The sequence below is a fragment of the Spermophilus citellus genome (genome assembly GCF_964194105.1).
Source record: "Spermophilus citellus genome assembly, chromosome: 1".
In the NCBI taxonomy this organism is placed as follows: Eukaryota; Metazoa; Chordata; class Mammalia; order Rodentia; family Sciuridae; genus Spermophilus; species Spermophilus citellus.
The window spans coordinates 39,653,091-39,673,916 of NC_138182.1; the positions used below are offsets into that span (position 1 = coordinate 39,653,091).

General features: G+C 36.8%; 1 protein-coding gene across 2 annotated transcripts in view; it reads right to left on the reverse strand.

The window, feature by feature from the left end:
* Nucleotides 1–5,390, reverse strand: part of FNDC3A (fibronectin type III domain containing 3A) — a 158,852-nt gene extending 153,462 nt beyond the window's left edge. For both annotated transcript variants that reach the window (XM_081289268.1, XM_081289267.1), the window contains exon 1: nucleotides 5,128–5,390. The gene's annotated coding sequence lies outside the window, so the exon portion shown is untranslated. The remainder of the gene's footprint in view (nucleotides 1–5,127) is intronic.
* Between the last annotated feature and the right edge of the window lie 15,436 nt (nucleotides 5,391–20,826).

The window sequence follows — 20,826 nt, forward strand, 5'->3', positions numbered from 1 at the left end:
GAAGATTAAAAAATCTAACCTGAAACCAATTCGCTAATGAATGGTGAAGATGGAACTAAGATTTAGATTTGAGTCATCATCCAAGGCATTTTATCTTCTACTTAGGAAATGAAAACAGCAGGAATGGGGAAGCTGTTTCAAGAATTGACAAAAGTTGGGGCGGAAGGGAGTACATTATTAATTTCTTCTTAAAACAAAGTCAAATTTTTATTAGGTACCAATTTATGAAGGCTGAAACTTATTTCAAAGGGTTTGTATAGCCTTAAAACTCAAGATATTCACAAAGAATGGAAAAATGATACTTATATACGAAAATTAACTTAAGTCTTTCATTTTCATCTGGTTTTAATGTTTTTCACAGGAAAATAAAACACTATTCTATCCAAGTAGCCCCCGCCTAAAACCATTTTTTTTCCAGCACCTAATATCAACCCCGATATACAGAACCTATTTACTAATGCTGCTGAATGAAAGAATGCTCTTATGCTATATTCTTGATCTCCTGATACAATATAGAGAAACCTAAGCCAATTGATTCATGAAGCTATAACCTGAGGCACCACTACTAACCTTGTAATGGGAAAGGAAACTTAGGAAGTTGAGAGAACAGCGCTGCCTTAGAAATACACTCTACATATTTAGAAATTTCAAAGAGATGTTTCATGTAAATGAATTTTCAAATAACCAATACTTATCCTTTAAATCACCATAGCTTATCTTAAAATAATTTTAATGGAAATATTTTTAAAAGGGGCTAGGTCTTCTTTCTTTGCCTTAATCTGTATATAATACAATATTAACTTTTCTTCATGATTCAAGCTCATCAAAGTAAATATCAATTATTACACCGTCCCACATAGTGACTCTTCTTGGAGTTAATACAGGATTTCCAACTGTTTGTTCTTAGTAATTACTAAGTCATCCTAGACTACTTATAAAAACTAGATTCCCTACTGCCTGTTCCTCTATTATCATTTACAGGCTACCAGTACACTTATAGTCCACCAGTACACTAGCCAAGGTTTCTGAAATACCAGTTTAGTTTTAAAAAATGTAAAACCATCACAGTCAATTGATATACTTAACCTTATACAAATTCTATGAAATCACTGCGTAGCTATTTTCACTGCTGTAAGGCCTGGCTCAAAGGCTTTTTTCTTTTTTCACTTCCCAGTTCTGAGACCTATTTTAGGCCCTTGCCAGAAGTTTGGCCACAAATTAACAATTACAGTACTATTTATTTTAGCATTATTTTCTTTACTTTTAGTATACCATAAAGAAAAATATATAAATAATAGTTATGAAACACACCAAACAACCATGTAGACAAAACAAGATACTTCATAGTATGTGCTATATGGATAATAACCTAGCCAATTATTAGCTAGCAGTTGGCAAACCAGATCCAATAGCCAAATCCAGCTCACAGATATGTGGCCCCTGAGTTAAGCAAACAAACAAACAAGAATATTCCACAGAGACTATAAATGTCTTATAGGGCTTTAATCATCTAGTACTCTACAAAAAGTCTGCTAACCTTTGACCTAAGCTATATAAACAAACACATATAAGCTACCCACTATACAATGAAGCCTTAACTATTAATGTGCCAAACAGGATGCATAATTTTTTTTTTTTTTTTTTTTTTTTTTTTGGTACCAGGGACTGAACTCAAGGGCACTCAACCACTGAGCCACATCCCCAGCCCTTTTTGTATTTATTTAGAGGCAGGGTCTGAGTTGCTTAGCACCTTGCCATTGCTGAGGCTGGATTTGAACTCACGATCCTCCTGTCTCAGCCTCCTGAACTGCTGGGGTTACAGGCATGTGCCACTGCTCCCAGTGCATAATTCTTTCATTGATGGGTTCCTAATGATACAGCCGACTGTCTTGCCAGTCTTTCCTACTTTCTAACCACAGCCTGGGGCTTAGTTAAAATCTCTACCTAACCTTTCTTTCTCCTAATACTTTTTCTTAGATGTTCTCAAGCTGGTCTCCTTGCTACTACTTCCAACTCTTGTCAACCTCTTTTGAAATGACATTTCCTTTGATATATAAATCCTTCCTAAGTTTCAAGTTTGACTTCCTCCAAATGCCAGGATTGTTCTAGCTCTCACTGTGCTTTAAATTACAATTGGTATCACACACTTAAATAGTACTATTGTATAGCTTTTGCTAATGGTCTCCTGTGTAAGTCTAGTATCCCCAATTCGTTTGTAATTACTTGAAGGCACACATTACACTGCTTTTGCATTTGATAATATTTCATTATCCTCTGGGCATATACCATCTCCCAAGTGTACTCTTCTATCTTGGAGAAAAAATAGTCTGAGGACTTGTCATGGGTGATAAGTAATGGAAAACATCAAAAGATGACATCTATATGGAACCTGATGGCAGACCAGAGGCTACACTGCGAACTTGGAAAGTAAATATTAAAGACAAGCAAAATCATATTAGCAGAAAGACAGAAGATTAAGAAATAATACATAAAAAGAGACTATTGAAAAATATTCTGAAATAAAGACCAAAGTATTAAGAATATTATAAAAACTCGCAAATACATGTAAAAGAACAAAATTTGCCTTTCAACACTAATGGTCACTAATTTTTTTAAGTTGTGCTCAATGGAATAGACATACAAAGTATTCTAAATCTTTGGACTTACAATACTGTGTATTTATTTGAAGTCTATTAGAGATTGCTGAAAAGAAAAACAAAAACAAACAAATGAAAACCCCACTAATCACTTATCTTTCTATTACCTGGATAATAAATTTGGAAATCATGTGCATATCCTTCATCTCTAAGATACAATCTAGACGCATCTACATGGAAAAAATGCACCTAGAATGTTTTAATTTTTAAAAAAGCCTGTTTTGATTACATCAAATTATAGTAAATGCATTGCAAAACTACATCGTCAATATTTTTAAAATACAGGCAAAATATCACATGCACAAGCCTTGGATATATAGACATTTTAAAACCCCAAATAATTTAAAATAAACAATATTATTACCTGTGCATCTATACTAAATTATAAATTAAATGTCCTTTGCCTAAGTAACTAACAAAAAATCATTAAGCTTATTAATTATGCATTCCCCCCCCCCGGGTTTTACAGAATCTCTCAACCCTTCACCTGCCTGGCCAGGGAAGAGGAAGAAATTTTTTCTTAATCAATAATAAAATACGCTTAATATTATATGGTAGAAAATTTAACAAGTAAAAGGGATCGTTGAATGCATGGTAAAATAAATCAGCTCTCAATCACATGAAGAGAAAAAGTGACGACACAAATGGCATCAAAAAAATCTGGGTTTTTTTTCCTAATGCATATCATTAATTTTGGAAGAAGCAAACCACCCTTATAATTATGCTTGACTGAGTTGAGTGTTAACCAGGAGCTTATGATTTTTCCTGAACATTCCATGATTTGGAGGATTCAGACAAAAGGAAAAAAAGGGGAGTTAATACAGAAGCATACAAGTGGCTAACGGTAACCAGTCTGGGATAAAAATTTTCCACTTGACCTACACATAGAAAACTGTGAAAAAAACAGTAAAATTTAATGTAACAGTGCTGAAAATTTTAACAAGATTGTTTTCCTGTCAAGTCATCAACCCTCCCTTCTACCCACAATGGATGTTATTAGTGATAGTAAGAATTACCAATGGGTTAAAATGCTAAAAATAAAATTTTAGTTTATATTTTATAAAAAAGTGTTAAAAATATTTACCATTGCTTTCTGGTAGGCCCATTATCTGTCTAGTGGGCACTTTAACTCATTACTTGAGAAAAATTAATTCAAAAAAGAAAATATTAAGGCAGCAAGGGAATCATTTCTCTTTAACATTTTAAGGTAGTTTAAACAAAACTGACTAGATGGTAAAAATTACAGATTTAGCAAATACACAAAAACTAAATATTTATCCAAACACAAGATCAGAGCCACAAAACTCAATTTGTTTCTGCCTAACATATGGCTCCAACTCCTGAGTGGCATATGTTTAGTACTTGAGCTGGTAAAAGCATATGATAAAATACTACAGAAAGAGTTCATTCTTATAATGCGCGCGCGCACACACACACACACACACACACACACACACACACTTTGGTTTCAAGAACTAAAAATACAGACCACAGTAAGAAGCAAAATTATGAGGCTCAGTTTTAAAAGTCCACGGTGAACACATAATCAGAATTGCGCTGTTAAAAAGAAAACGAAAACCTTCCCAGTCTGTTAATCTTAATAGATGGTCAGCCACAAAGGTGTCCAAAGGAATTTACATAAAATCTCAAAAGAATATCTCTAATTCTCGATCCCTAGCACATCCAGCAATCGTCACACCCCCCCCAACCCCAAATATCTCAAGGCTGTTTTAAAGCTAACAGTTTAATAAAAGGATTAACAACCACACTTATTAATAACATCCACCGTTCTGCTTGCAATTTGACGTCGAAATTATTTGTTTCATCTTCTTTTACCTAACGCAAAGCCGTGTCAAAAGTTCAAAGATCCAGGCTGTTAAACAGAGGGAGGACTGCAGCCTCCGGTCCACCTCCCGACTGAACAGGTGGTTAACTCACCTGGGGAGAGGAGCCGCCAGGTACAGGCAGCAGCCAAACGGGATCAAACAAGGGCGGGTTTTCGAGGTTTTAACCCCCAGGGGAGCGGGGGGAAAGCTCTTCCGAAAACCGTTTAAGTTCCGCGGTTGTCTGGCAGCCAAAGCCGCAGGCGCTGCGGGCGCAGGGTGATCCCTTCCCGAAGGCTGCGCGCCCGCCCCCTGTCCTCCGGAGCGGCAAAGCTCGCCGCTGGCCGCCGGAGAGGGGGCGGGGGACGGAGGGGAGGGCGGCCGCGCCCCCGCGAGCGCGTCCGGGAGAGACTCGGCTCCGGCAGGTGCGGGGCAAGTCGATGGGTCCCGAGCCCCGCCCGCTCCCCTCTGCGCAGCGCGCGCCCGGGATGGGGTGGGGCGGCCGGGCCCCTCGACGGGCCGAGCCCCGCTGGCGCCCCGGCCCTCAGCCGCAGCCTAACGGTTTCCGCGGCGCCTGCTCCGGGGCGGGACAGGCAGGGAAGGGTCGGGGTCGCCCGCCTTCGCGGAGGGAGTGCCCGCGCTCTCACCTCCGAGTCGCGCCGCTCTGAGGCGGAGGAAGGCGGCTCCCCTGGCGCCTCTTCTTCGGGTTCCTGATCGTTCTCTTTGCCTCAGTGGCAGAGCTAGCTCTCTGGGGCCGCCGCGGCCGCTGGCGCGCTGACTGTTGAGGTTGTTTTCCGATAGTGACGGCACCGCCTCAGCCCCGTTCTCCGCTCCCTCTCCGCGTAGCTCCCGCTTTCTGTTTCACCCGAGGGACCACGAACGCCGCCGCCGCCATGCTTACTACGGAGCCGGGAGGAGGAGTCGGAGTCGGTGTGCTCAGTGCGGCTGCGCGAGCTCCGCCGACGGCGCCCCCGGCCGGCCGGGACCCCGAGCCCCAGCCCGCGTCCGCGTCCGGGGCACTCCCCCAGTGCGAATCCCCACAGGGGCCCCCGGCGTGTGGCGTCCGAGCGCCCGCGCGCCGCTGCCCGAGCGCCGCCGCCTTCCCGGCCCCGGGCTCTCCCCAGGCCCGGCTGCGCCTGGCTCGTGGTAGCCTCCGCCGCGGCCGGGCTGGAGCCCCACTCAGGAAACGTGGAGTTAATTGACGTTCCCAGGGTCACACACTCAAGTCGCAGTACACATTTTTAAAAGCTCCCTGAGACGCACCATGTCGGCTCCTTTCCGAAAACGCCAGAACTTAACGCTGGCAGGTGCTCTTAGAGACACTCCGCCAAGGACTAGGAAGCCTACCGAAGTGGGCTCGGAGGTTCCCAGTCCCGAACATCTAGAGCCTGGGATCTCGAGCCCCCCCCCAAAATATTTACAGATTTACTTAAGTTGACAATAAAAGGGTTGGTTTCTTGGTCTCTTAGCCAGCCAAATCTCATGGAAACCCATTACCTTAATTTTTACCACCGCACGGAGACAAGTGAACGCGGCAGCGATTTCCTTAAACCTCAAGCAATGGGGGGCGCTGCAATAATGCCTAAGGGCCGGCTGGCGGTGCTTACTTCTGCAGTTTCCACCGGAAGGCTGGGGAGGGGGCAGCCTTTGGGACCGGGAGTCCTGCTACCCCAGGCACCCTCCTTTCAGAAGTGGTGACGGATGAAACCAAGCTCCACGACTGGCTTTATTTAAATATATTAATTGTGCCTCCATTGAAAATGACAATCTTAAAAAAAAAAAAAATTTTACAGAAATCTGTTAAAAATGTACGTATTCACTGCATCCTCAACGCATGCCGTGGTTAATGAAATCCTTTGTTGGAGACTGATGATCATCTTGTGTGAAACCCTGGCCATACGTTAACATCCGGGGGTGGGGGGATTGCAGAGGGATAAAGAATCCCTACTTCGTTGCTTTTTTTCCCCCCCTCTTTGAAACGTTCTCATCACCTTTTCTAATATCTGTCACTTCTTCTCATTTCCTCATCTCCCTATTTATCCACTTTGATCCATCCTCTCATTCTTTGTACTTGACTGTTTATTTTTTTACTCTTTTTCTTCTTTCTCTGCTGCTTTTCTCTATGGCTCCGGGTGATGATTGATTGGATATTTATATCTACAGCCAGCTAATGGGAGGTTTCTTTTCTTTCCATCAGTAAATAACCGAGTGACTCTGTATCAAATATGGTATCTTGAGATATTTTCATTGCTGTTCATTATCAAAAGTTCTTTCCCTGACAGAGATGTTTCCTTTTCTTAACTTCTAAATTTGGCCCTCTTCCAGACAAAATTGCTGGAAGGCTGATCATGGAATAACTGAAGTATAACTGTCTGTTTTAAAATATAAGGATGTAGTAGAGTGTGGGTGAGTTGGGTAACTTCTCCATATAGCTGCCTAGCTTTGTATGATCTGAGGCTTAGCTAGTGGTTTCCAAACTTAAGCAAGTAATTTCCAAAGCTTCCTACTGAAGAGCTTTTTAAAAATGCAGAATTGTACAATTCACCCCTCAAGATTCTGACTACTTGGTTGAGCACAGTGTTCAAGAAATGACATTAGAAATACCAATATTTTGGGGCTGGGGTTGTAGCTTAGTGGTAGAGCACTTGTCTAGCATGTGTGAGACACTGGGTTCAATTCTCAGCACCGCATTAAAAAAAAAAAAAAAGGTCCATCGAAAACTAAAAAAAAAATTAAAAATAAATAAATACTAATATTTTAAAAAATGTTTGGAGCATACCTACATGATAGGAAGAGCAAGAAAGAACAACTATATTGAAGGAAACTAAAGGCATATAATTAAAAAATACCATTGAAGTTGACCTAGAGATTGTAGTATGATATACAATGCTGTAAGGTGGAGCAAGCCAAGTGAACATGGGAATTTATCTTTTGTAGAAAGAATGAAACACACACTAATGTATTACCCCAGCCTGGGCCCCAGATGAGTTCTTTGAGAACACAGGGAGGGACAAGGATTTATGTTGACTTAGGACAAGTTGCTTCTTTTCTCAATACTTCATCCTCCTTATTTCAACCCTCATCTTTCTTGAACTCTCAACAATACTCAATACGTTGACCACTATTCTTCCTTGTACATTTCTTCTTCCTTTGGCATGTATTTTCTTAGTTTTCCTCCTACATTTCTGGGCACTGTTTCTCTAATTCTTTTGTGGATTCCTGTTCTTCTCCCTAGCTATTAAAGAGAATCTTGGAATTCAATTTTAGGTTCTTTTCTGTTTTCATTATGATCTCTTAGTTCACAAAGTATCACCCACACCTACAGCTTTAGTTACCATCTATATACCAGTGATTTCCATGTAGGGTCTCTGCTCCAGTCTCTTCTCCTAAATTCCAAATCTGATAGCAGCTGCTTCATGGACATGTCCACCTGATGTCTCAGAATTACAAGGTTTGGACTGAGTTCATGAACCCTTCCTGTTTTCCTTTTCCCTTATGTATTTAATTGTTCAAATCAAACATCTATCAGTCATTCCTGGTGTCCCCCTCACCTTCATTCTCAGTTTTTTTTTTTTTTTGCAGCACCAGCCTCCAGAAATTTTATCTCCAGAGTCTTTCTAATAAGTCCACTTCTTTCCATCACCACCACTCTAATTTGGTCTAACTGCCATATAACCTGGGCCTCTTCATTCACTTTGTACTTTGCAGCCAAAATGCTTATTTTAAAATGCAAGTAGGACTATGTCACTTTTTATATGAAACCCTTAAACAGCTTCTCATTGTTCTAGAATAAGACTAGAGTTCTTAAAGTGGTCTATAAAACATTTGGCAGTCTCATTCATATCACTCTCCCCTTACTTCCTGGGCAGAGGACTTTCTGGATTTTTTTTTTCAATTTTTTTTTTTTTTAGTTGTAGATGGACTCTACCTTTATTTTGTTCATTCGTTCATCTATTTATTTATTTATTTATTTATTTATTTATTTATTTATTTTTATGTACTGAGAATTGAACCCAGTACATCACATGTGCTAGGCAAGCATGGCGCTACTACAGAGCTACAACCCCAGCCCCTAGTCTTTTAGTTTCTCAAATGTGCAATGATTCCCAACAGCTGCAGGATCGCTATACCTACCCTTCTCCTCCCTTTTAACTGCCTTATCTCTTACTCACCTTTCAGGTCTCAGCTTGAAAGGGACATCCTTGAGAAAAACATTTCTGACCTCTTAGACAAGTTAAAGATCCCTAGTTGATGTCAATTCTCCTACTACCAAGTTCCTTTCCTTCTTAAGTTTTCCCACAGTTTGTAATTACATCTTGGTATGTGTGAATACTATGTTTGTTGCTCCCTATGGGGACAAAGGTGCATGTGCATTGGGGCTTGCATAGTTCCTGGCAAATAGAAGATGCCAAATAATATTTTTTGAATGACTGAATATTGTTCTTTAAGGTTCATTCCAGGATTCTATTTTATTTTTCACTCCAGGATTCTAGAAGGTAGTTAGATTATAAAACTAGTAAATTACTGATCACTTTTAAGTGATCTGTATGAGAGGTGCAGGAATGTATTGGTTGACAATTATCCATGGGACTCTTGTATTTCTCTATGTCTTGTTAGCAAATGCACTAACAGCATTTATTCTAGACTATCTTTTTAATTATTTTTGTTTGGCAAACAACTTTTGAAAATAGAGGATATATTTGTTTATCATCCACTATAATAAAGCCGTTATTTCCTTCTGGAATCCAGGCGGAGCAAGTTCTCTTGTAGACCATTATGAAAGATTGGAGTTTCCTAAGTGTGTGGCTCCTCAGCTGATGCCTAAACCCCTCATTGCCTTGCATAAAACCTAGGAGGCAAGGGAACTGATTGAACATGACAAGAGTATTCCCTGCTATGCTGAGAGAGATATAGTCCTTTGACCCCAAAGACCCAGGCCTTCTGCCAATATCCAAGAAACTATGGCAAATGAAGTTAGTAGTTTGCAAGGAGTATAAAATCTCAGACCCTTCACATTTCTTGACAGGTTTTTGTGGGTAGATAGAGAGGGATATGAAGAAGTCAAACAGCAAGTGAAGACTTGTCTTTTCAGAAGTTTGAAAGAAAAAAGACATGTTGATGAATAAGAGAAAACGAGAATACCAGATTGAAGTGGGAGAGTTGTGTTGACTAAATTCTCTAAGCAAAATTGAGGGTCCTAACTGATAATAGCCAGAGAGAACACTATTACCATTGACACTCTTTTTGGGTGCAAGGCTAGAAGAGGAAGAACCAGTTGACTTGGAGGTACACCAGTTAAAGCCAACAAAGCTTTTATCTGTCTCTGAGGAGTATGTTATGATGTGGGGAAGAAGGGACAGGTTTTGGAAGGACAACTTTATTACTCAAAGCAATTTGTTTCTTTGTTTTCTGTCCTCATTTTTATCCAGAATAGCCTTGGAAGCCTTATCTCTATTTCAAAACTAAGAAAATTCATTAAAGTGATTTCCTAAGGCTGAGGTATAGTTCAGTAGTAGAGTGCTTGCTTAGCATGTGTGAGGCACTGAATTCAATTCACAGTGCCACAAGGAAAGTGACTTCCTAAACTAAAAATGTAACTCTGGCCTACAGAAGTAGTTTTTAAACTTTGACATAAATAAAAATCACCCTGGGTGATTGTTTAAGAGATAATGAATGATTCCAACTCATGCCTCTCCCCACCCACTGATTGGGATTCAGGAATCTAAATTTTATAAGTACTGTAAGCGATTCTGATAGTGGCAGTTCATGGACCATACTTTGAGTACCTAAGAGCAATGAGCTCAAAGAACAGTCTACTTTTGCAAAGATGTTTTTTTTTTTTCCTCTGTGACATAGAATTAAAATAGAATTGACTGAGTTGTTTGAAAAAATTTTTCATCTATAGTTCAAATTGTTTATATTGTTTCTTCTTTATAGAGAAACTAAAAGAGACCAGGAATTCCTTAATCACAAAATGATAATCCTAATAGTCCAATCCTAACTATCCAAATAGTTAATGATATGGTTTCATAGTATTCTACAGGGGACAGTCTCACTTGCAAAAAGGGGAAAGACTTATCTGGTTGCTAGCCAGGACTTATTGAATAGCTTTCCTATTGAAGGGGCTATACAATAATAGGCAGATTATAAGGATTTTCACTAGGCTGAAAAAATAAAGTTTCTATGTCTGTCTTTGGGACTGTCAACAGCTCTTTGATGTTTTGTACAGCTTTAGGAGACTCTTATAAGAAGCCTTGGGGTTGAACACATCATGATCATTATCCAGCATAACCAGATGACATATGAATCAATTTTAAAGACAGAAGAAGGAGATAAGCATCTATAAGGATAATAAGGCAGAAGATGACTTTGGATTTTAAAAAAAACTATTCTCAAACTATCTGGCTTTTTCCTCTTTAAATGAAAAAGCAAATTTCAAAACTAGAGCAAAACTTTACCAAGATAACAATGAGATATTAATCTAAAAAATACAAAATTTAAATGAATTAGGAAATGAAGATTCAGATAATCTAAAGTCAGTTGTAATTTGCCAAACTTAAGAAGACTCAGTAATTTGATTGAACAAAACATTCGGAGTTAGAATAATGACATGTTTCCTATCAAGGAAACTTAAAAATTCATGTTTAAGTTGGTTTTTTCACTCTTTTGTATTATTCTAGTTTTACATTAATTGGGCCTTTTTTAATACTAGAAATAAATCTTTTTTTCTAAAAAAAAGAAAGAAAAAAGAAAGCTTTTCTTCAACATTCAGATCCAAACATTTAAACAAAATTTTCACTTTAAAACTACCAGACAAATCAACTAACTATGCATGGTAGTAAGCACAAATATCTTTATACAATAACTTATTTTTGTTATTTTTTAATATAACGTAGACATGAGACAGGCATCTCTTAAATAAGGACAGAGAAGTATAGTAATGGAAAAACTAGGGAAATTATAAAATTAAAGACTTAAAGGAATAGTTGAAATACAAATTTTATTTCTTATATCAAAATTTTATCTGTAAAGTTTTTTTAAATCAAAGCACTTCTGAATTTTGATAGTCTTTTATCTTTACATATAAGATATAAACCCAGTACGATCAATGTTAAAAGACAAAGCTAAAATTAATTACTACTAATAGTTTTCATTACTGAAAGAGACTGAAGAAACCCTTACATAAAAATAATGAAAGACAACTTTACCAAATAAACATTGAGCTTCAATTTAGAGAAGCTAATGGCCTACAACATTAGAAATTTAAATGTAGCCCATTTTCTCAAACTATAGCTGACTAAGAGTAAAAATAGAGTACAAGTCTCAAAGAGTGTTCTCACACTCTTTGTCATCCACAGTCAAATTTCTTCCAGATGATTCTAAGATCCCCAGAGATTTGCACAGGTGCACTCTAAGAATTAGTCTTCTGTGACACTCCATGACATTTACTATCTTCATCCCCTGGGTCATGGAAGTGTTTTCTCCTACTGCTTCCAAAGCCAACAAAGCTTCCCCACTGCCGTGCATCTGCGCCTGTGCTGAGGCTACCAACCCCTGACTAAAGGACACAGATGCGTCTACCAAGATGAGTTTTCTTGGGTACAACATCCTATTGCTATTGTCTTCAGCTCCCAAACCACTATGTACATCGTAATGAAGCATTTAATTATATACTTGTTTTGCCCCCTCAAAACTCATTCTGGAGTTTACATCCATTGTAAGGTAGTAAGAGGATGAAAACTTAATCTGATTTTGAAATAAACAGAAATGAGGCCTTTGGGAGGTTCTAAGAATTAGATAAACTCATCAAGATGGAGCCCACATGACTGAATCCTGGTGATCTGTATGAATGAGAGAGACCAAAACCACACATATACACAAATGCTCTCTATCTCTTGCTATGGGATGCCCCGAACCACCTAGGAATTCTACCTGGCAAGAATGCCACCACCACATGAAACTCCTTGATTTTGCACCTCCAGAACTATGAGCCAAAGTAAACCTTTTTTTCTTTATAACCAACCCAGTCTATGATACTGTGTTATTAGCAACAGAAAATGGATTAGTTCAGTACTGTAACTTGTTTGCAATTCCAGGACTCAAGATTAAGCTCATGGAATAGACAACATATCCTACCAAACCTTTACTGCTAATGCTAGCAAACTTCATTTATCTCTATTCACTTAGGATATGTTTTTCTCTTCCTTTGTAAATAGGCTTGCTCTCTGAATTCTACAGACCTGTCCAAATCAAGTTCAAATCCCAAGGCAAGGAAAAACAAAACAAAACAAAACAAACACACACATAAAAACACACAGTTTAAGCTAAAGCTGTGACTCCAGCTACAAAATCCAGCTACTTTAGGCGAGGGATTGCATAATAATGAAACAACTTACTATATTAATTTCCTTAATAACAGTATCTATTGCACATTGATATTATACTAAGCATCTTACTCAACATAAAATAAGAGTGAACTCCTTTCTAGTAAGAATCTATTTTAAATTGATAATCCAGATTTGCTTCTGAGAATGGTTTATTGCAATGGAGAAAACCAATCAACAACCAAGAAATATTTCTTGCATACCTTTTATAGTGACACCTTTGTACAAAGAACAAATGCCTTGATCTTAAAGATTCCTTTTTGTGCTGATTATTTATCTTTTATTTTGAGCTCCTAAGCCCACCCTGTTATATTCTGCTCTGGGATGCTAAAGTTAAGTCTGGAAACTACATTTCCCAAACTTCCTTACCAGATCCTTCCTATTAGTATCTGCCAATGAGATGTTGTAGTAACTAAAGAGTGACTGGAAAGGAGGTGAAAGAGAGACAGGACTTGCTTTCTACTGCAATGTCTGTCAGTGTTGTTCCTTCAAAAGATAACAGCTACAGAAAAAGCCCTGGTGTTGTTTGGTATGCCTAGCACTAGCTGTGCCACATTGCTTCAGGGCTAAGAGGACCAGCCAGCTGTGCCCTTTTATTAGCATAAGCATCAACCAAGACACCTTCCTCAGAGAGCGGAATACTCACCATATGAGGGCCTCTCTCCTTCAAGCTCCTAGGTTTTTCTGTTTAGTTCTCTGGCTTCTCCAACCTTGGAGGTGCTGGTTACTTCCTCCAGCAACCTCCATTTGCTCCTTAAGTCTTCCAGCATCCATGTCACTAATTCCTTAAATGAAGTCTTTTTTTTTGTCTGGAATACCTAGAGTGGTTTCTGATTTCTGAGATCCTATCTTGTCTTTGACTGATAGATTTTATCCAGATAGGTTAAAACTACTTGGTTAGGAAGTCAAAATATACTCATGTAAAAAGCCACTTGGGGATACAGCATTTAAAAAACAGCTGAGATAAAATTTGCTATAGGTTCCAAAGGGCAAACAATCAGTCGTTATGGGATGGTCAAAGACAGGCAACTTCCTTTATTTAATGTTTGCAATGACATTGTGATCAAAGTACTATTAGTCCCATTCCATAGATGAGAAACATTGCTCTGAGAGGTTAAACTGAAGTTCACATTATACAGCTAAGAAAGGAGCATAGCTGGGATTCACACTAAGCTCTGTGTGAACCTTTTCCATTACTCCGTGTTAGCGCAAAAGGGGTGAAATTTGAGGTGAACCTTGAAGAATGGGTTTCAGATAGACTGTTCCAAGTAGAACGCTCTAGTAGGAACAGCAGCTGCAAAGGCAAGTGGGAAAATGGCAAATGTGTCTGGGGTAAAAACGTCAGAACAAAGTTTGTGATGGAGGTTATGGAGATACAGGGCAGAAAGATTAGGTTGGGGCTAGGTTAAGAAGGACTTTGAGTGGCACATGAGGAATTTAGGAACCATTTATTTTTAATCAGGGGTCAGGGAAGTGAAATGGCAAAAGCAAAAAAGCTATTTGGTATTGTTGATTAATGGCCTTCCCTGATATTTGTCAAGCTACTGTTGTTATCAGAGTCATTTAAAATAACTAATACATTAAAGCAAAACAAGAAAAAAAATCTTTATGGATTATTGCCATCAAACCAAGTGATGGGAAAAGGATTTTTAACTTTGCATAAATTTCCAAAAGAGCAAAATCCAGACATCAAACAATAACAAATCATCTTATAAGGAAAGAAACTGATTTTTATCACAGAGGGAAAAAAAAGAATATTTATTTCTTGCTTGCTTTAAGATAAATCAAAGTCCTAAAATATTCTACAGGGCTATGAAAAATGAAATAAGCACTTTTTATAGAAAGGTATTATTATTTGACTAATACATCTTCAAGGGATAAAATGAAGAAATATTAAAAGGACAAGCCAACAACACAAAATGGAGAGATTCTGATAAAGTGGACCACCAATCAGCCTGTCAGTGGACTATTATGTTCTGTTACAAACCTCTTGTTTGGATTTTTGGATTCAGACACATTATAGGTTAGATAGACTTTTGTGGGTAGCTTAGAGATTCAACTGTCATCTATAACTTTGTTTCCATGGCAAAATGCCTTTGCAAGTTCTAAACAGCAGAGTTTCAAATTAACTTTTGGAATATAACCCATTTGCAACATGGGGATTGCCTGTGCTTTGAATGTTGATTGTCTATTATAACCATGGTTTTCCATGGCTTTAACTCCATTGAGTCGCAGAGGATTTCAAATTAGTTAGTACCTTTCTTTCAAATTCAATACCTTATTTGGGAAAAGGAGATTTAAAAAGTAACCTGCCTGGTGTGAAGAAAAGGCAAATTCAAAGACTTTTTTTTTTTTTTTTTTTGCCATTAAAGTCCTGATGATTAGGAAGTCAACATTTGTCTATGAGAATTAGAAAGTACTTGAGTATTTATAACATTATTAATGGAAGACAGGATTTACATACAGTTTGTCTCAACAATGCAAAGGTAAGGAAAAGGAAATTCAGGTTTCTTTCCGGATCATTTATCACATAGGTTGAAGAATTATCTTAAAATGTCTGACTAATATTTTTCTTAATAATGACATTTGGATATCACAGGGAATGTTTTTCTAGATTAGAACTGTAAAGATTCTTGTAGTACTTTTCTATTGAACAGTACACAGAAAGTTTCAAGTGAAGACCTATAAATGATAACTTGTGTAAAAAGTTGTCTTTCTTCAAGAGGATGAAATGCTTATTGATCAGGAAAAGCATATAAAATGCTTGATTGGATTTCCAGTTAATTTTACTCTTTCAACTAATTTCTCATTTTCTCTTTAAAAAGACAATAATTGAAATAGATTTCAGCATAATAAAGAATCTCCCTCTCTTCCATCAACCCATCCTTTACTGAAGACTTTAGCTAAGTTCATTACATTCAGAGCTGATTGGTCTGTGAGGCACTGCATATATTATGTAAAGTTCTGTTTTTTCATCAAACATTCAGAGCAATGAAAGCTGGTGTTCTTAATAAAGTTCACTTGTTATTTTACCCTTGGGATTTTTGTTTGATTGTTTATTTTATAAAACAGATTCATTTCTCATTCATTTATCACATATGTGGCAGAAATAATATTGTTTTTATACACTAAAGAAAAAAGTCACTGAAATAATTTTTTTAATTATATACTCTATCTTTTGAAACCCTTTCTTGACAGGTTGAAAAATATTATCTTTAGCGTTTACCCAGTCCTTTATTCTATATTTATAGTTTTTCAAATACTCCCTTTTGGTATTCCTCATAATTGCTACATAAAATCTTTAGCCTGAGAGTCAAAAGCCCTCCATGCTAGTAGTTCTGTTGTTCAAGTACTTCCTGAGGGCTTTAGGTGCAGCGTGTTTACTGCTATTCAAATTTTCTATGATTTTCTTTGAAATCCACAGAATTATTTTGGAGTATTTTTTTTCTTTTTAAACTTTTTAAAATTAAAATTTAGTATCTTGTTTTAGGTAGGAGTAAAGAAAGAAATATAGCTTGTTTTTGTTTTGCTTTTTTAAAAAACCACTTTGTTGAGTTATGATTGACATACAAAAGCTGTGCATATTTTATGTATATCACTTGATGAACTTGAAGGTAAGTATACACCCATGAGACCATTGCCACAAACCATGCTATAAACCTATCCATTATCTCCAAAAATTTCACATTTTATTCTTGAGTTGTAACCTGTTTTATTCTGGACAGAGACTATGCTTTACATAATAGCTGTTCTTTGAAGTTGTTGAACTCTCTTTGGTGATATAATATGAGGTCATTCTAAAAATATGCACTTGAAAAGAATGTATTTTATCTATTTGGTGCAAAACTTTTCACATGTACTGAATTTGGTGATAATTTTGTTGTTCAGCTCTTCATTATTCTTATTAATCATTTTGAGTTTGAGCTCTCAGTTAAAATTTCCCACTGGGATTGTCAGTTTGCTCTTTTTTCCTAGTAAGATGGTTTCACATATTTTGGGGGCTCTGCTTAAAAGTACTTACATGGTTGGTGTATTTTCTTTGTGGATTATTTCTCCTTTCTTTTTAATATATTTAATGTGATTTTTGTCCATTGACATGTTTGACTTAATTCTAGTTAATCTAATCTTATTTTTGCAATTTTTTGTCTGATTTTTCATATATATATATATACATATGTTATATCTATATATGTGTGACTATATATATATATATATATATATATATATATATATATATTTGGTGGTGTTGTGGTGGTGCTGCTGCTGGGGATTGAATCCAGGACCTCAGGCATGCTACGTGAGTGCTTTACCACTGAATTATTTTCCCAACCCCAGCATATATAATTTTTGTATCCCTTTATTTTAGTCTTTCTATGTTTAAGTGTGTCATTTATAAATAATACATAAGTAGACTTTATTTTTTATCCACTTTGATAATCTCTATATTTTGTAGGTGAGTATAATCTACTTACATTTATTGGTGATTTTTTTTTATTTATTTGAACTTATTTCTATACTTTTTTAATATTTATTTTTTAGTTGTAGTTGGACATAATACCTTTATTTCACTTATTTATTTTTATGTGGTGCTGAGGATCGAACCCAGGGTCTTGCACATGCTAGGCGAGCACTCTATCACTGAGCCACAACCCCAGCCCATATTTCTATACTTTTAGTTGGATTTCCTTTTTATAACATTTTTCTTTACCATCCTTCTTGTTTGCTAAAGGATTAAACATTCCATATGTTTCATAATTTTCTTTGCTGGCTTAAAACCATAGGTTATTTTTCTGTTATTTTAATGGATTTATATGTGTATGTATATTTTTGTTCTTTTGTGGAAAGCAATATCCATTTTGGTTTATTGTTCTTATTGAATGAAACATATCTTCCTTAATACCTCTTTTAGTGAAGGTTTGTGAAAATGTTGGACTAGATCAAATTATTTCTAACCATATCAGATCCAGACATATCTTTTTAAATAATATAACTTAATATGTAAAATTTATAAGCAGTCAATACAATGCTAAATCTACAACATAATGCATTAGTAAAAGAAAAGCAAGTTAAGGAAAACAATATACATTTTGATATATAAATAAATGCTTCAAGATGAACAAATAAGATGAGTAGTCCTAGCTTATATGTACTTATAAGTTTTAATTTTGGGTTTAAGAAAAAGAAAATAATATTCAACTGAATATTATCAGTAATTTAACATAACATTTTATTATATTTATCATTTATCTTATTTATCACTTATTTTATATTTTACTTCATATTTGACATTTTAATAAAAAGACTAAATACAAACACACACACACACACACACACACACACACACACACTTACATAGAATCACCACTAATGCAGTAGCTACAAGGTACAGGTAGGCTGTTTGAGACTCAAGTTCCTTGAGTGACATAATTTTCCAAAATGGTGAACAACTCAGTAAAGTTTTAAACAAAATAAAATTCTGATCATCCTCCAAATTATTCATCATCCTGGATAATTTAACATACATTATTTTTGTGTTTCTATGTGAAATGGAGGTAGATTTCAGATTCATATGATTACGGAGGATTTTTACCTAGATGTATGTCAGTGACACCACTGGCTACTGGTTACCTTGATGAGTCCTGCTTCCTCCAATGTTGGAGTATAACACCAGAGAAGCCACAAGCATAGAGTAGAAAGTAAGAAGATTTAGTGAAGGATAGTAAAACAGACTTGTCCTGGGTGGAAAAGGGGACCCAAAGGCGGAATCCATGGGATGAGGAAGTCCTGTCCCTTTTATACATCTAAAGTTTCCCTTGTTCTGCATTCTTCTCCCTTATCTTTTTCATTTCCCCTCATCCAGCATAGTGACTGGGGGAGGTGGTGGAATGGCCAGGGGATGGGCAGGTAGGCTGGAAGGGCAAGGTGGAGTGCTGGGCAAGAAGGGAGCGACCCAGGAGGCTGATTAGTAGCTCCCTGTCTGCTCAAGAGTTGCTTAATTAACAACCTTTTTGGGAGGGGTAGTATCAAAGGACTTTGATATTTCCAATTTCTTGGACTACATTTTCTCCATCAAAACCGATTTACCTAGCTACACTGTCTACCTGTCTTTAAATCTGGCTTCATCAGAACTTCAGTGAGTCATGCAAGACATAGCAGTTTTGTTGTATGGGACTTCCCCAGCACGTTGCAGGTCATCAGTGTTACTTCCTTCCTGGCCTCTAATGGCCAATGCCATCTCTTCAATTATTTTGATAACCAAAAGTACCTGCTAATATTTCTCAAATGCATCACAGGGTGCAGTAGTTCCTCATTTGAGGACTGCTAAAGTAGATAATCTCATAGTTAAGTTTCTTAATGTGAGATTCAGAGACCCATATGACTTCAAGAGACCCACAAACTTGGAAGAAAAAAAAAACAAAGCACACACTTTTATGTTCAATATGACTTGTGTGTTGCAAAGTCAAAGGCTGCTGTCCAATGCTGTTATTAAAGCTAAGCAACAATAACCCTCAGATTAATCTATCTTGCCTATAATTTGTATATATGTGCTTGTTACTCAGAGCATTAAAGAAGCACATAATAGTGTCCTTTTTTTTCTTAATATGTTAACTATATTTCAACTTTTTTTACTTTTATGTATTTTATTTTATGCATTGAAAAAACTTATTTTTAGAAGTGGGTATATAGGCTTCCACTTGATTGCAGAGATCTATCACACAAAAAGTCTAAAATTTCATACTTTAACAAAAATGTTGAGGCCTACTTGGCTCTTCAAAATACAGAGTCTCTGACAATGGATCAGAATCAGGACCTCAGTGAGGGAGTAGTTAAAAGGAGTGTCCCAGAAGGAGGCATCATAAATTAGAAATCCAATTTGATTATATTTATGTAGAAATATAGTTAGATTGATATAAGACAGACACGAAGGAAGGTATTCTAAGGTGTTGGATGTAATCTCTTTGACCCATATTCTCTTCCACAGGTTAGATACTGGGTTCTCAAACTTGGGTGTGTGTATGCATTGGAGAGTTTGCTGGGAAATGCTGATTCAAGTCTATCAGAATCACCGGAGGTGGAGCATTATACTTGAGATGCCTATGATTTATAGACCAAACTCAAGGACCGGGCTACTCATGTACCACTTGTACAATGTGTTAAAGGGACCAGTCAGTACCTGATAGGCACTGCAGTTTACTGCTTGCTTATCTGAAAAGTCCTTCTCTTATTTCATTCCCTCTGTGTATTTTTAGCTATTAAGCCTAGAGTAGGTGTAGACTCCTCTACATTTATTCCTTCTCACTCTTCCTACAGTCCTTTGTGCATTTCTCAATGCAACAGATTCAACCTATTTGTTTAAACTTCTGTGTCACTAGACTGAGAATGTCGAGAGCAGAGTCTATTTTTATCCATAAGGATTTTTCCCTTATCACATCTTAGATATTTGTTGTTTTGAATTAAAAATGAAGAAATTCTCTTTTCAGTGAGAATTCTCATGGATGTTTTTATTCTAAAGCCTTGTAAGTTCAGACTTCTTTGATGAAAGCTTTAGTTATTTTTTCTTAGGTCAAATTTCTTGAGAATATATTACAGATACATAACCTACATATATAAAAATACCTTATAGTAACTCTCTTTTTCTCTTTCTCTGTCTTGGATTTATGTAGTACAATACAAACTTTGAGTGATAGTTATCTAATCACATAAATAATTAGGGTAATAGTTACTATGTTAATGTTAGCATAGGTTAACCTATGTTAGTGCAGTAGAAAACAAACAAAAGAACTGACCATTACTTAGTTGTTTATTTGATCAAAACAGAGCAAACACACATACATATTCTATCTGGCTTCTTTATTCCTAAATTTACCTATTTAAAACCTGTAGCACTTGAATTATTACATAACTTACTTGATAAAATAAATGAATGGCTGAATTTAATCTAAGGTTTATTTGAAATTGTTG